The sequence below is a fragment of the Protomyctophum bolini genome (assembly GCF_963924005.1).
Source record: "Protomyctophum bolini genome assembly, chromosome: 17".
NCBI classification, from domain to species: domain Eukaryota; kingdom Metazoa; phylum Chordata; class Actinopteri; order Myctophiformes; family Myctophidae; genus Protomyctophum; species Protomyctophum bolini.
The window spans coordinates 22798552-22814013 of record NC_137878.1 but is presented as its reverse complement, the minus strand read 5'-3'; positions in this window follow the sequence as shown (position 1 = coordinate 22814013).

Sequence of the window (15462 nt, the reverse complement as noted above, 5' to 3'; positions counted from 1 at the left end):
AGTTTCAACTGAGTTTCAAAGTGAGTTTCCAAAGAGGTCTTTCCAAATGTGCATATTAGACCCCATTCCCTAGATAATGCATGCACAGTGACCTTGACCTTGGCTTTGACCATCTACTGTACGTCCTACTGCATATCTATTGTCTAATCAGTTGATCCTTGAGTCCAAGTGAATGTTCAGTACCAAATGTTTCTGACACTAGACTTGGCACCCGTTCGCGAGGTCGGGACAGACAGACTGTATAAGTATAATCCAAAAGCAATGTCCACCTGGAGGAGGCATAAAAGATTAGAGTTGGGGGTGGGTTTGGTTGCATGCCAGCGCAGCACCCATGCAGCGCCCAACATCCATTGTTTTTAGTTTGACAAACATCTAAAACTAAGTGGGTGCTGAAGTTATCTACTAGAATCTGACCACTCTGAGCTGGCCTCATTCAATGAATATAGAAACCCAACTCCCGTGCACGTGATTTCAACAAGACAAAGACCACATACTGTAGTTTTCATCCTAAGAGACTTAAACCTAATCCAACCCAACACTTTCCCATGGCTCATCTTACCTCTCCCATCTCGTTCCACCTAATTCTAGTCTAACCCTTTGAAGATGCACTACAAATGGTGCTTGCTTCCCAATAGCAGTTGGTGTGACACTATGATTTAAGGAAAACAATGTTGCTATTTTAAGTCCACACTAATTATCCATAATGTATAAATGATGGATAAGGGGTCAGGACTCAGGACAACGAGGCCTTTTCGTGGAGGGGTCAGAATAAAATTTGGACTTAAACTGGTTTTTCGTCTGTAGTAGGCCTACTCAATTAATGTACGATGACAAGAGCGCCCCTTTTAATTTCTTTAATACTAGAGGTTTGGGCCACTACGAAAATGGAGATCTCCATATTTGGGTGTAGCTGCATTTGGTTTGGAGGCAGGTTAGACATAGCATTGGTTAGACATAGCATTGGTTAGATATAGCATTGGTTAGACATAGCATTGGTCCGACTGGATTAAGGTTGGTGAGGGGTGCGTTAAGACGAGTGATTTCGGGAGGTGTAGTTCCAGACTCTATATAGAATTTGGAGATTGTCGAATAGTTGTCTGGCAAGACTACTGCCCACCCCAACTGTTGCCTATAGGCCTAGGGGAGGTTGTGGACAACCATGTGTCTCCTCTGATACACATGGAGTCACCAGCCACATTGTTTTCACCTGCCGGGAGTAACACCTGCAGAGGAACATGCTATCCCTCCCAGTTCCGTACCCTGCTGAATAGGGAACAACATGTAGGAGGTGCTATTGCTGAGACAAATTAAGGACATAATTGCCTGCCAGCTTCCCACCCGCGAACACGGCCAGTTGTGTTTGTTGCAATCCGGACTCTGCCGGAGGCACCATATGGAGCAATCAAAACCACTCTCCACTCTCCATGGTGGTGGGAACGTTGCGCTACCGCCTACCGTAGCCTACCACTGTGCCAACTGCCAACCCAGACGCCCTGCAGATTGTCATGCTCTTGTACGGGTATGATATTTGTCCAATGTGCATGAAGGAAAGCCGAGTTCACTTGAGGATAAATACACATGGTCAAAGCATTATCATACTGCATACAGTACAATGAACCCACAACAAACACTGGCCTCTTTGTGTTTTGCAAATCTACTTTTGCAATATTTCCCTTTTTTATGAATAAAATGTAATTTTGTCCAATATGTATGGTAGAATATATTAATACAATATAACTTATACATTTGTTGTGGTTGTATTTTATCTCCCTGCTCGGAGACATTAAGATCTAGGTGGGGTGCATACTTAGTTTAGACTAGTCATTGGTTAGACATGGGCTAAGGTTAAGTTTAGTTGTGCTGCCCCGTGGGAGGTTAGGGTTAGGGTGAGGGTTTGAGATAGGTTGTAGTTGTAGGACTAATGACTGGTCTAACCAAATGACTAGTCTAAACCAAGTACTGTCTAAACTAAGTACTGCACCCGTCTAGGTGAGACATGACCTTTGACACGATCCAGTTTCTGGTTTGATACAAATTTTGAATTTGACCTGAACTTGACCGATCCCGACGACCTTTGCTGCGTGTCACTCCCATCTCTCTCCCCCCATTTCCTGTCAACTTACTGTAAAGTATCAAATAAAGGCAGACATAGTGCAGGTTTAAGCCCCTTTGCTGGAGTCATATTATATATATTGCCAAATATTGTACTATACGATGTGTGTGTGTGTCTAGCAGGCTACTGGACAAGTGCCAAACCTCCTGACTTTGTGTGTTTGTTGCTAAACAGACCACATGTGAGCGTGTCTGGGCAGAACGCTATGTGGTGAATGCGGACACTGTCCAGTAGGTCAAGTCTTATGTGCGTCATGACAACAGAGAAATAGCCACAGGTGGGGTGGAAACTCATGAGGGAGGGAAACACACACACACACACACACACACACACACACACACACACACACACACACACACACAGTGAATGTGAACAGTTGGAGCGCGGGCGAGGGGAGTTGTCATGTGTTTTGAATCGGATATTCTATCCTGAACGGCATGAGATTCAGAGAAGGTGTCCTTTAGATGAGCTGGTGTGCAAAGTGCACTCCTTTCAAGAACAAGTTAAGCATTGTTTGTTTCTTTATTGTAGGTCTTTCTCATTATTATTTTTTCCTTTTTTTTCTTCTTACGTTCTTTCTTTCACTCTTATTGTCTTTCTCACTCTCTCGTCTCGCTCATAACTGTCTCTCTCATAGACACACACATACTCGCTCTAATAAAACTGGTACTGTACAAGACAGTAGACAAGCACCTGTAGTTGGCAATGTCAAACTCTGCGATCAGCATTTCTCAGCCCGTTGTAACCTGCAGCTCAGAAAGCTTCTCTGACATTTAATTATGTCATGTGTCGTGTATGTGTGCCAATACAATACTAATATCAGCTGGAGGGGAAAGGGGTGTTGTCATGATGTTTGGAAAGGTGCCATGAGAAGGTGGTTTTACATGAGTGTGCAAGGTGTAATCCTTTCAAGATACTAACCTGTTTGTTTTTTGTACTTTTTCTTTCTTTCTTTCTTTCTTTCTTTCTTTCTATCTTTCTTTCATATATTTTCCTTCTTCTTCTTTCTTTCTTTCTTTCTTTATCTTTCAGTGTTAGAAAAAACTAAAAAGTAATCAAATCTTTAGTAATAGTACCGTATCAATAATGCAATGCAGAGGCGCGGGCCGGCCTAGCGGTCCAGGCACCTAGACTGGTAATCCAGCCTGATGACCATTGATGCGTGTCTTCCCCAGTTCCCATCGCTCTCCCCGTTTCCTACCTACTGCAAAAAGCCCCCAAAAATATCGTAAAAGTAACAGGAATTAAAAATGTAGCCTATAGAAAAGTATTGGTATAAAGATGTACTTAAAGTACCAAAAGTAGAAAGTAGTCATTATACAGAAGGACTTCCAGTTTTCAAATGTATGTACTGTATAAAAAAACCTTTTGAAAATAGCAGATCTACAAGCTGACAATGGCCAAAATGTATATAGGTCTGAAGTGATTAATGTATGTAGAAATAATCATTTTAATCTACAAAATAAATAGTAAAACAAATTCAAATACATGTAGTGGAGTAAAAGTACAATATTTGCATCTAAGATGTAGTGGAGTAGAAGAGAACGTATTGGAAATTGTACAATACCTACAGTCCTTCTAGAAAAATGATGTACTACTTATCTCTCACACACATAAACAGTCTAATCCACACACACATACAAGAACAGCAGCATCTGTCATGTGAATACAGATGTTACTTGCGGCAATGCCAACTGTGCAGGCAACATAACACTACCAGTTGTAACCTGCAAAGAGTCTCCCTCATCCTTTGGAAACAACTTCTTTGATTGTTGACTTTGATCAGGGACGTGCACACATAGACAGCACGACGCGTTGTGAGATTGTAGATCTGCTATTTTTGTAATCCTCAAACTTATAGGCTATAGTGTTACCCAAAGGCTCTTTACATGAGGGGAAAAGGTAGCAACAAAATAAAACCAACTTTATTAGGAAAAATAAATAAACACTAAAAGCTAAGGAATAGAAACATTAAAAGAAGCAATGTTGAAGTGGGTTTTTAGGGCAGTTTTGAAGGTTTTGAGGATGGCAATATGGCATTCCACAGGTTTGGGGCAGCAAAGCCAAAAGCTCTGTCGCCTCACGTACAGAGTTTGGTCTTGGGGACGTCAAGGAGGTTAGTATCACAGTCACCAGACCTGAGGGAGCGGGAGGGGACATGACGTTTGAGGAGATCGCAGAGGTATGGGGGAGCCAGGTTGTTTAGTGCTTTGTGTTGTGAAATGGATTCTTTGTTTGACCGGGAGCCAGTGAAGGTCACGGAGGACTGGTGTAATATGATCTCTGGAACGGGTACTGGTGAGCAGGCGCGGGCTGCTGAGTTCTGGAATTATTGAAGTTTATTGAGGACATGGATGAGTGTTTCAGCTACAGAGAATGACAGAGAGGTAGAGTGGCCATCTTGGAATTATAAGTTTCCCGATTTGATCCCTGTATAGCTGGCTCCTCTTGGCTGTGTGTCAAAGTGTCCTTGAGCAAGACATGTAACCCCTAACTGCTCCCGATTACGTTGGTGCCTTGCACGTTTCCTCTGCTCTCGGTGTGTGAATGTAATGCCAATGTCAAAGCCCTTTGAGGAAATACGCTATATAAAATACACCATTTTACTATCTATTTCTCTATCTCTCACTTTGTGACCTTATTTAGAACAGTAATATAAAGTTTATTGTTGTTATTGTACGTGTTGTTTTAATATAACCCACCAAAAACCTGTATATTTACATACCTGTAGTGTATAATTTATCTTAGTCCTCAGTGACATAACTCTTTTGCAGAAGTCATAAAACACTTAGCGTACTGATAGGATATCGAGGCATTTCCGTAATATATGTGTGCTTAAGGAAAGTCCCTTCCCTGTCATCTGTCAACTGGCTGCACCTGCTCCAACATTCAGACACAAATGCTCTAGATTCAGTCTTACTGCTTATCTCTGTTATGTCTGACTCTTCATACACACACACACACACATAAACACACATATATATAGATATGGGCACCGGTACAGAATGCATATTACAGTAGACAGGCATATAAACACACACACACACACACACACACACACACACACACACACACACACACACACACACACATTAACCATTTATTTATGTCCACACAAAGGAGATGCATACAAGGACACAAATAGTAAAGGTGTTGTAGAGTTATACACTTACAAAATCATGGCATGTGTTTTCATGGTAGGCCTACAAAAGACATGTCACTCGGCATCTATCTATGGGTATAAGTAGGAGCGTCTCCGCCATACAGTACATGACGGCTGCCGATTAGCAGACACTTTGCCAGCCTTTTTGCCTCCTTTTTGGAATCCTCTAACAACCAGTCTGTGCGTATGCCCTAGGCTGCCGATTATAAAAACAAAAAGACTGCACCTATAGCCCAGCTCTGAGATGGTATTTAATGTGTGTGTGTGTGTGTGTGCGCGCGCACGCACACACACACACACACACACACACACACACACACACACACACACACACACACACACACACACACACACACACACACACACACACACACACACACACACACACACACACACACACACACACACACACACACACACACACAGAAAATGGTGTGTGCGTGTGTGGGGGGTGGGGGGGGAGTGTTTGGCATTATACATTTGGACCGCTCAGCTCAGATTCAAAGTCCATGTCTTTGTGTCAATGTGGCAGATTGATGACTTGACCCTGGTCAGGATAAACTGAACCTGGCGATCGTCCCAGAATGATTATGTCACTGATTTTATTTACAATAGTCTCCTGACTGAATAGTAAGTAAGTAACATTAACATCTCCGACAGGCCGAAGGCAAAGGGGAGAGTATATCCTCAGTCCCTGCTTGTTTATTTGTTTGTTTGTTTGTTGTTGGGGTATTTGTCACTGTACATTTTCGTATAGGTCTCTGCGTTTGTTTGTCTGTAGCTCTAATAAATAAAAACACCTGACACCACAAAATCTGATGATACAATCACTTAGTTAAATATGACAAAACAAACCAAGACAAAAGACATACAACGCATACATATGCATACATTCTTTAGTTTGGTATCAGTCACCAAAGTCCTTATGGCCGCAAGACCAACATCTGCAGAGCTCCAGACTCATCCATTATATGAGATAGATCATTGTCCTTGACATACTGAATACATCGCCCCCATATTACTTTTTCAAACAACTCTTCTGTATCTTTTGGAGTGTAAGCAACCACTCCTATAGACAGCTATGTGTGTGTGTGTGTGTGTGTGTGTGTGTGTGTGTGTGTGTGTGTGTGTGTGTGTGTGTGTGTGTGTGTGTGTGTGTGTCTGTGTCCGAGCACGAAAATAGCATAGCCTTTGTTCATCACCAAGTGTCACTGTTGCACAGCCTAACACACAGACACACACAGGCCAGGGAGGGCTTGTACAGTACAGTACAGTACAGTACAGTACAGTACAGTACACTACACTACACTACACTACACTACACTACACTACACTACACTACACTACACTTCCATTAATGAATAAGATCTTCCTTCACTCTTGGGCATGACCACAGGTGCATTATGCTTTTGGTTAGACATACCATTGGTCCGATATCTCAAACCCTCACCCTAACCCTAACCTCCCACGGGGCAGCACACCTAAACCTAACCTTAACCCTCTCCCAACCCTTAACGCACACCTCACCAACCTTAATCCAGTCGTTTTAACGCACCCCTCACCAACCTTAATCCAGTCGTTTTAACGCACCCCTCACAAACCTTAATTCAGTCCTATGCTATATCTAAACAATGCTATGTCTAACCAAAGGATGCCTCCCCATGACCACAAACAATGGAATAGTGTAGCTTTGTCATCTCCACATCTGATATAGGTACCTGGAATATCAGCATTGAATCTAATTAGTTTCTCTGGTGTGATATACACCCTCATCAGTCATTTTAACCAAGTATTAGCCGTCTGGGTTTGAGCCTCCATATAGCTGCACTGTTCCATTGTTAGTTCTCCTTGTAAATCAGAATCCCAGGCATTGAATCTAGATTCGAACGGCTCAGGAAGGAATTCTACCAAGAGAGTATAAAATTCAGATATGCCACTTTCAAAGAGATTCTTGTTAAGAGCTTTCTCCAATACTGACAGAGGAGGGATTAACAAAGAGTGCTATAAAAGCTCCTGAGTTGTAGATACTTAAAGAGGTATTTACAAGGTCGATTGTATTTAGCAACTAGTCCTTAAAATGAAAGCAGATTCCCACTTTGGGAAAACATCCTTTAATTGTTTAACTCCTTTATCTGCCCAATAACTTAAAGCCCCCATCCGCATTGCCTGTGGCGAAACAGCCATTTCCCCAAATTGTGCTGAAGCGATAAATGGGAAGGGTGTACCCTTCAGATGTTTTTTATCATCATCCTGCCAGACTTTAATCATGTTTTTAACAATACGATTAGCAGTAAGTAAACATTTTAAAGCCTTTTAAATACATTTGAGTATAGATAAGTGGGCAGTGGGAGCTTTATGTTTTCAATCTTTTGAAATATTTAACAATAGTTTCAAATTAAACACAAAGCAGTCCAATCGGGCTGAGCCTCTCTGGTTTTTTAAGAATTTCTGCTTGAATGAGACAGAACAGGTTGTGAGGACAAGAATGTGAGTTCTAACATTATTTGATTATTATTTGAGTGTTTGATTTCAAAAGTAAAAAACCACACCTTTGAGAAAGGTTCTCACAGTTACTATTGAAGGTTTATGGGGCGTAGGGCGTTCCGGGAGGGTCAGTAGTCTTTGGCGAGGAGGTCGTTTGCATCGTTGGCGCAGCTTTGTGGACGGTGACCCCCGAAAAGATAACATTAGAGCAACTACTATATATAGGGGATTTTGGCGCCTCTGACCTCTGACCATGGGGATTTGTACCGATGTAGGTCGATACGCTTGGGCAGACCATCACCCTAGCAGTCTGACAGTGGTCCCGGAGGGTAAGGTAAGTGGGGAACATAGAACTCCAAAGCTTACCGAAATCTAACCATAAGGTAAGTGGGGAACATAGAACCCGAAACCTAACCGTAAGGTAAGTGGGGAACCCGAAACCTAACCGTAAGGTAAGTAGGGAACATAGAACCTGGGGAACATAGAGCAGACCCGCCCTGTCCTGGGAAATGTGTTGAAAGTGGATGTTGATCAGTGTTGATTTCGTCGACTAGCTTTTTTCACTGACGAAAAAAACTAAATAGAAACTAAATGAAAACTAAACTATGAAGACGGAAACTAAGACTAAATATATTGACAATTTCGTCAACAAATAAAACTAGGCCTACACTAAAATAAGTCATTTTACACTGGGTTTGCATGCTGAAAATAGCAGATCTACAAGCAGCGCGCCACGTTGTGAGCTTGTAGATCCGACTATTTTCAGCTGTCCGTGGTGTTGACCAGATCGGCGATGTTCGGATGTCTTTTCTGATTATCCGGTGAGCGCGATGGGAACATTGGCGTTTTCTAGGGCAAGGATTGGCCTTATTTTAGCTCGGTAGCATTAACACTAATACTTTAGCATTCAAGATGGAAGCCAAAACCAGACGCGAGTCATAGTGGCCTATCCTACAACATGCAGTCAATATTGCAGGAGCCAAGAAGTTACAGTATAGGTCATGTAGCGCGCACATTATAGTGGCAGAGCTAGGTTGGAGGTCCAGTGAGGACATTTAAAAAAAGAAGTTCATCTGATTAGATGTATGCCTACTGTAAGAGCAAGGTTCAACACCGAGTCAGCAGTAACTTGAAAATGTGCCAAAATGTCTGTATGCAGTCTGTATACTGCAGCAGGGAGACGTGGTTGGAGAATAAAATGTTCTCTGCAGGCATTGGTGGAAAGTAACTTGTACTTAAGTACTTTACTAAAATACAATTTGGAGGTATTTGTACTTTACTTGAGTCTTTCCCAATTTCTAGTACTTTTACTTCTACTCCACTACATTTCAGAGACAAATATTGTACTTTTACTCCACTACATTTATTTGAAAACTTTAGTGACACTAGTTACTTTGTAGATTTGGATTATTATTGCAAAACATACATTAACGACATCAGCCCTATATACATTTTGGCCATTTGAAGATAGCCGAGCTACAAGCTCACAATGCGTCGCGATGCAACGCATTGTGAGCTTGTAGATCAGCTATTTTCAAAAGATTTTGATACATTTGAAAACTTGAAAATGGGACATTCTGCATATGAGTAGCCTACTTTGTGCTTTTGGTACTTCAAGTCCATTTTGATGCCAATACTTTTATGCTTTTACTCAAGTAAGTTTCGAATTCCGGACTTTTACTTAGCAGTAACGTAACAGAGTAGTTATAAGTATTTATACTTTTACTTAAGTAAAACATTTGAGTACTTTTCCCACCGCTGCCTGCAGGAAGGGCGAGGTACACTGTGAGGTGAAGCATGAGGCAATCTTTGGAGTCATAAAAGCAAGATATAACAATTGAAGAGACATCATGTAGAGCCGTAGATGTATCAAACACATCACAGGGCGTGTTTGTAATGTCATCAGGTCCAGGCCTCATGCAGGGACTATATCATGATGAGATGCAGACATTTAAGAAGCTCCAGGGAGGTGCAGCTGGGTTCTCTCCACAGGGAAAGAGAACTGTAGATGGGTGAGAGAGAAAGGAAGACAATGTACACACACACACACACACACACACACACACACACACACACACACACACACACACACACACACACACGCATAATACTGGACCTTCACAAACAAGGGAATAGATATAGCCACAGGAGACGATAAGACAGCGTCAACAGCATATAAGCATCCTGCACGTGTAATTTCCTCTCTCAGGGCTCAGGCTGTTTTCAAAACACGTTTACAGACATGCGAATCGGTACACATTATCTCTATAGTCATGTGAGGTTTGCGGGAGTCACCCGTTTTGAACAAAATGCCTCAGATCATGAACGCATCCTGATTGCCTACGATTGACTTCTACTACCTGGCGTTCCGAGGAGCATATACTTTTCTATAGTTCCCTATAGCTGTCATCTTTGTCATACTTTAACATTCCTGATAACTACACCACACCCCTGTAGGTGACACACCCTCAGTCAGTCTCAATTTACCCAGCACGCCTGCAGTATGTGATGTTCTTTCTGTCTGCCTATACTATGTCACACTGATTTTGTACCGGATGTACTGGAGCCTCCAGAGGCTCCAGTACATTCAAAACAGCGCAGCTAGGATCCTGATGAGAGTGAGAAAATATGATACACTCACCCTCCGTTCTCTCCACTGGTCTTCAGGACTGAATACAAGATCTCCCTTCTTACACACCAGTGCGTCTACGGAAATGCCCCCCCTATCTCAAAGAACTCATCGCCCCTAAACCCGCCACTCGAAGCCTCCGCTCCTTCAACAAACACCCATCTTCTCCCTGTCCCCCACACCAACCTCCGCACCTTGTGCGACCGGGCCTTCGATCCGCCACACAGCCCCATGTCTGTGGAACTCTCTCCCTATGCACCTGAGAGCACCACTGTCCACAGACTCATTAAAGACCCACCTTTTTAAAAGCCACTTGTCATTAGGGTTCATTGTCCTTGTCATGTCTTTGTATATTCAATCTTAATAGTGTTGTGCCTGAGCTGTTTTTATTTTATTTTATTTTATTTTATTTGTTATTATGTTCTTGTTGTATAATGTCTGTTTGTCTTTAAAAAACCAATAAATATACTTTATAAAAAAAAAAAAGACCCACCTTTTTAAGAAAACATGTTGGGTCCCAGGATGTTATTGATCACGCTCCGTATGCTTATGATGTTGCTTAATATGCTTCTTTTATTGTATTTTATTTTTTGCCATGCTTAGCCTTTTAATCTTTGTAGCACTTTGAGATTCGTGAGAATGTAAAGCGCTTTATAAATAAAATGCATTATTATTACTATTATTTTATTATTATTAAATGTAGTCTTTGTGCTGACTGTTTATTTTAAATGTACTTTTATTTAATCAGGGAAGACCATTGAGAGCATGATCTTTTGCAAGGACGTCCCGAGTACAATATTATCACACGTACCAAAAAAAATAACACAATTTTACATAAATAATGTGAAATATAGATGTGCAATATTAAAAAAGACCATCATAACGCTAATACACTGGGGCTACAAATAACAAGTACAGTCGCTATGTGTTGCATCCTCAAGTAGTGGCTTAAATGACTACAGTGACCAGTTTGTCCTAGTTTCAGAGAGTCCACTGTGGACACACTAGGTCCTGTCCTATCATGTCTTAAAGAAACGCATCATGAGAAGGCTTGTGTCTGTGTGACATCTGTACCAGCCCTGACACACATTCATGAATCACGCACTATCATCTATGAACTCACACAATGTGGCTGGCTGGAATGCACACTGAGCCAAAGTGTTTGCACAAATCGCTGAGACTATAACTTGTCTTTGCAGATGTTTAGTACTAGCTAGGCTTACTTTGTGTAATCGTCATAACATACTCACTGTAGGCTACAAGAACGTGCCGTCATACTTAGGGGTGCACAATTATGAAATTATTACCGCTATACGATCTCTGATTATTTGCAGGGTCATGTCTGCCGATACTGATTCTATGACCGATTCCGATATTATACAGAGGACCACAATGGAAACAAGCCTAGGCCCTAGTGGCTTGGCCCAAAGCCTGTTAATAAAGTATTCAGTTAATCAATAAATAGCCTATACACTTTTTTAAGTCTGTTTTCACAACTGAATGACTACTGAACGTAAATGTAAAGTTTACATCATATTTGATTTGGCTTTTGTTATAGAAATCTAGACTATAGGTACTAGACACTTTTGATTTATATTGAACTCATTGACGATTTCTTTACATTTTTAATTAATTCATTCATTTTGCTGGTGAAAGCCGATTAAATAATTGGGATTATTTTGAGACCGATCTGATACTGCATTTTTATGTTGAGTTACACATATGCACTGATTTGGAATAACTTTGTTCACAGTTTGAGGTTGTCACGGTTGCCACTACATCATGAACCACACATGTGAACCACATGTTGACGATGAACTGAGATAGACGGTACAAATCAATAGTATGTCTACAGTATATGGGCCAGACAAACTCTGCTCTTTGAACTGCTGGGAAAACACCGTACACTGTGTGTGGACGCAGAAAGAAGGGGAAAGGGCAACTCCATGACAGATATAGCATATACGTACACACATACACGTGTACACACACACACACACACACACACACACACACACACACACACACACACACACACACACACACACACACACACACACACACACACACACACACACACACACACACACACACACACACACACACACACACACACACACACACACACACACACACACACACACACACACACGAGAGAGAGAGAGAGAGAAAGAGAGAGAGAGAGAGAGAAAGCCGGTTAAAGTCCAGCCAGGTGGCGTTTGGACGGAGAGTTCCATTTTGGCTTCCAAACCTTGTTTTATGGGCTTATGTATTTTCATCATCAGTCATCACTAAAACAATAACCATAAACAGGTCAACATAAAAATTAAATGATATGACAGTACTCAAAGTACAAACCTATAAACCTAGATTGACATTTATAATTACAATTTAGGCATTTAGCAGACACTCTTAATGCAGAGCGATTTACATTAAGCAAGAACAAAAACATGGCAATACAAAAAATTAGTTATCATGAATCATATGTAAGCTAAGAACGTAACAGTGGAATATCTAGATAATGAAACTATGCATATATACTTTATAATGCTATGTCTACATATAATGCTATTATAGTGCTATGTCTACATAAAATGCTATCTAAGTTACATAAATTGAGCCTTTGCATATGCCTGTAAGGTCATTTCTTTGCGGTCAGTGTTTCTCTAATGTGGGACATTTTGACAGCCTTGGCGTTGAATCTCCGAAGCATAGTACAGTAAATCATTATTGTGACGTGATTATCGTAAGTAGGAGGAAGTCATGTGCTCTTGTATGTGCTGTGGTCCACTTTCTCAGTGTGACTTACATGAGATGCCTTACATTACAACAACCCATGGACAAGAGAGCACGTGGTCACAATAATAATAACACTACAGCTGACTGAGTATGGTTATGGTTCTCAGAAGTAGACTGGGTTTATTTACAGTATGTTTAGAATGGAAACTGTGACGTGTGTGACTGTGTGAGTGACACACACACACACACACACACACACACACACACACACACACACACACCCACCCACCCACCCACCCTCTGGTCCTTGGGAGAATATAGACAGGTCAGGGACAGTCAACGGAAACTGTAGGTCACAAGTTCACTGCCATCTGGCTCAACTATAATTTATTATTATGTATGTATGTATAAAGGCAATGTGCAGCGCGCTCTGTTTTTATTTATGTCTGCTCACATGGAGCCAGCAGATTGCATCATTCTCTCTGTAGGCTATAAAGTAATAGAATTGGTAGCAATTTTTTTACAATGGCATCGGGTTGCTGTTCGGAACTAATTCCTTTCCCTGAAATCTTGGCTAAAAAAAGGCATGCAAAACTGGTTAGAGATGAAAGGGTTTATATCGAGGGTGTCAAGCTCATTTCGGGGTAAGGGCCGAATGGTGACTTGATGAGGGCGGCGACCAGTAGTGGACTTTACTTAAGTACTTTAGTAAAAGTTTGAGGTACTTTTACGTTACTGGAGTATTTAAAATATTTAGTAGCCTACGTTTACTTTTACTCATCTACATTTATTTGAAAACTTTTGTTACTATTTTTTTTTTGTAGATTTTGATTATTATTACAAAACATACATTAACCACATTCAGCCCTATATTTTGGCCATTTGAAAATAGCCGATCTACAAGCTCACAATGTGTCACATCGAGACGCATTGTGAGCTTGTAGATCTGCAATTTTCAAAAGACTTTTATACATTTGAAAAGTTGAAATGGGACATTTCTGCATAATGAGTACTTTCTACTTTTGGTTGCCAATAGTACATTTTGAATTCCGTACTTTTACCTTTAACGGGGTAGTTCTAAATTGCAGTATTTATACTTTTACTTAAGTAAAACCTTTGAGTACTTTTTCCACCACTGGTTGCGACCATGTGTAGTCGTGCTCGTGCACATTCACTTCCACAGCTGTCACTTGGCCTGTTGTCTTCACTGCTATATAGCTAACAGTATCCTATACAACTTTAAAATGTTTATTATTAAGAATAGCTGTTTAAATTCTTGAATTTCATTATTGGTAAGGCCTAATACAGTTGTAAACTTGTAGACTACAAGAAATTGGTATGATAGGTGAAAAAAATTGTGTTTAACTAGCCCCAATAAAGCAGTGACTAGTAGTGACTAACTATAACTGAAAATTTGTAAATGGGTGCACGACCTGTTTTTATTTAAATTGATCTTTGAGATAGCACAGCAGAAAGACAGACTTGCAAGGGGAGTCTTGGGCTGTGTGTCTTCTCTCTGCATAGAAGGCTGCCTACAGCAGTGACATTATATAAGCCAAGCATGTCTGCCCTTGTTTGCAAAATAAAGTTTATTTCTTTGTGCAGAGTATGCACTTTGCATGACCTTAGACCCATAGACTAGAGGAACAGTCATGACCATGTGTGCACAGTCCACCACAGTGACCACACCACTAACAACAATGCATCATTTTCTCACTCATTCTGAATTATAGGACACAATTGAATTTAGGATCTAAACTGTATCTTCACACCCTGCCTTCACACTCGTTCAGAATGACCACCATTTATTTGTAATTAATTTAGGCTTTAAGTCCAAATTAATTACATAAATCATTAATTTGATTATATGTTAAAGTTAATTAAGTTTAATTAAATGTGGCCTAATTATTGCAGCCTACCTATGAGGCCTCATTCACACCTACCAAACACCAATCAAGCACATGTTTGGTCATTCTTTTGGGCCACCACAATGCTTTTCCAATGGGAGTCACATGGTTTGACCAAACATTTTTGTTTGATTGCTGAATGCTGGTGGTGTTCTGCTCCTCTCCCCTCATCAAACAAAAATGTTTGGTCAAACCATGTGACTCCCATTGGAAAAGCATTGTGGTGGCCCAAAAAACGACCAAACATTTGCTTGATTGGTGTTTGATCATCACTGTAATCAGCACCTGCTCAGCAGCTCAACCTGAACCAATTTGGGCAGAAACATGCTTACTTTGCTTAGACGTCCTATTTTTACGGTTTTGCTGCCACCTGCTGGAAGATTTGGAGTAGCACTACGAAGACTGCAAACAGTGCAAGCATTTGTTT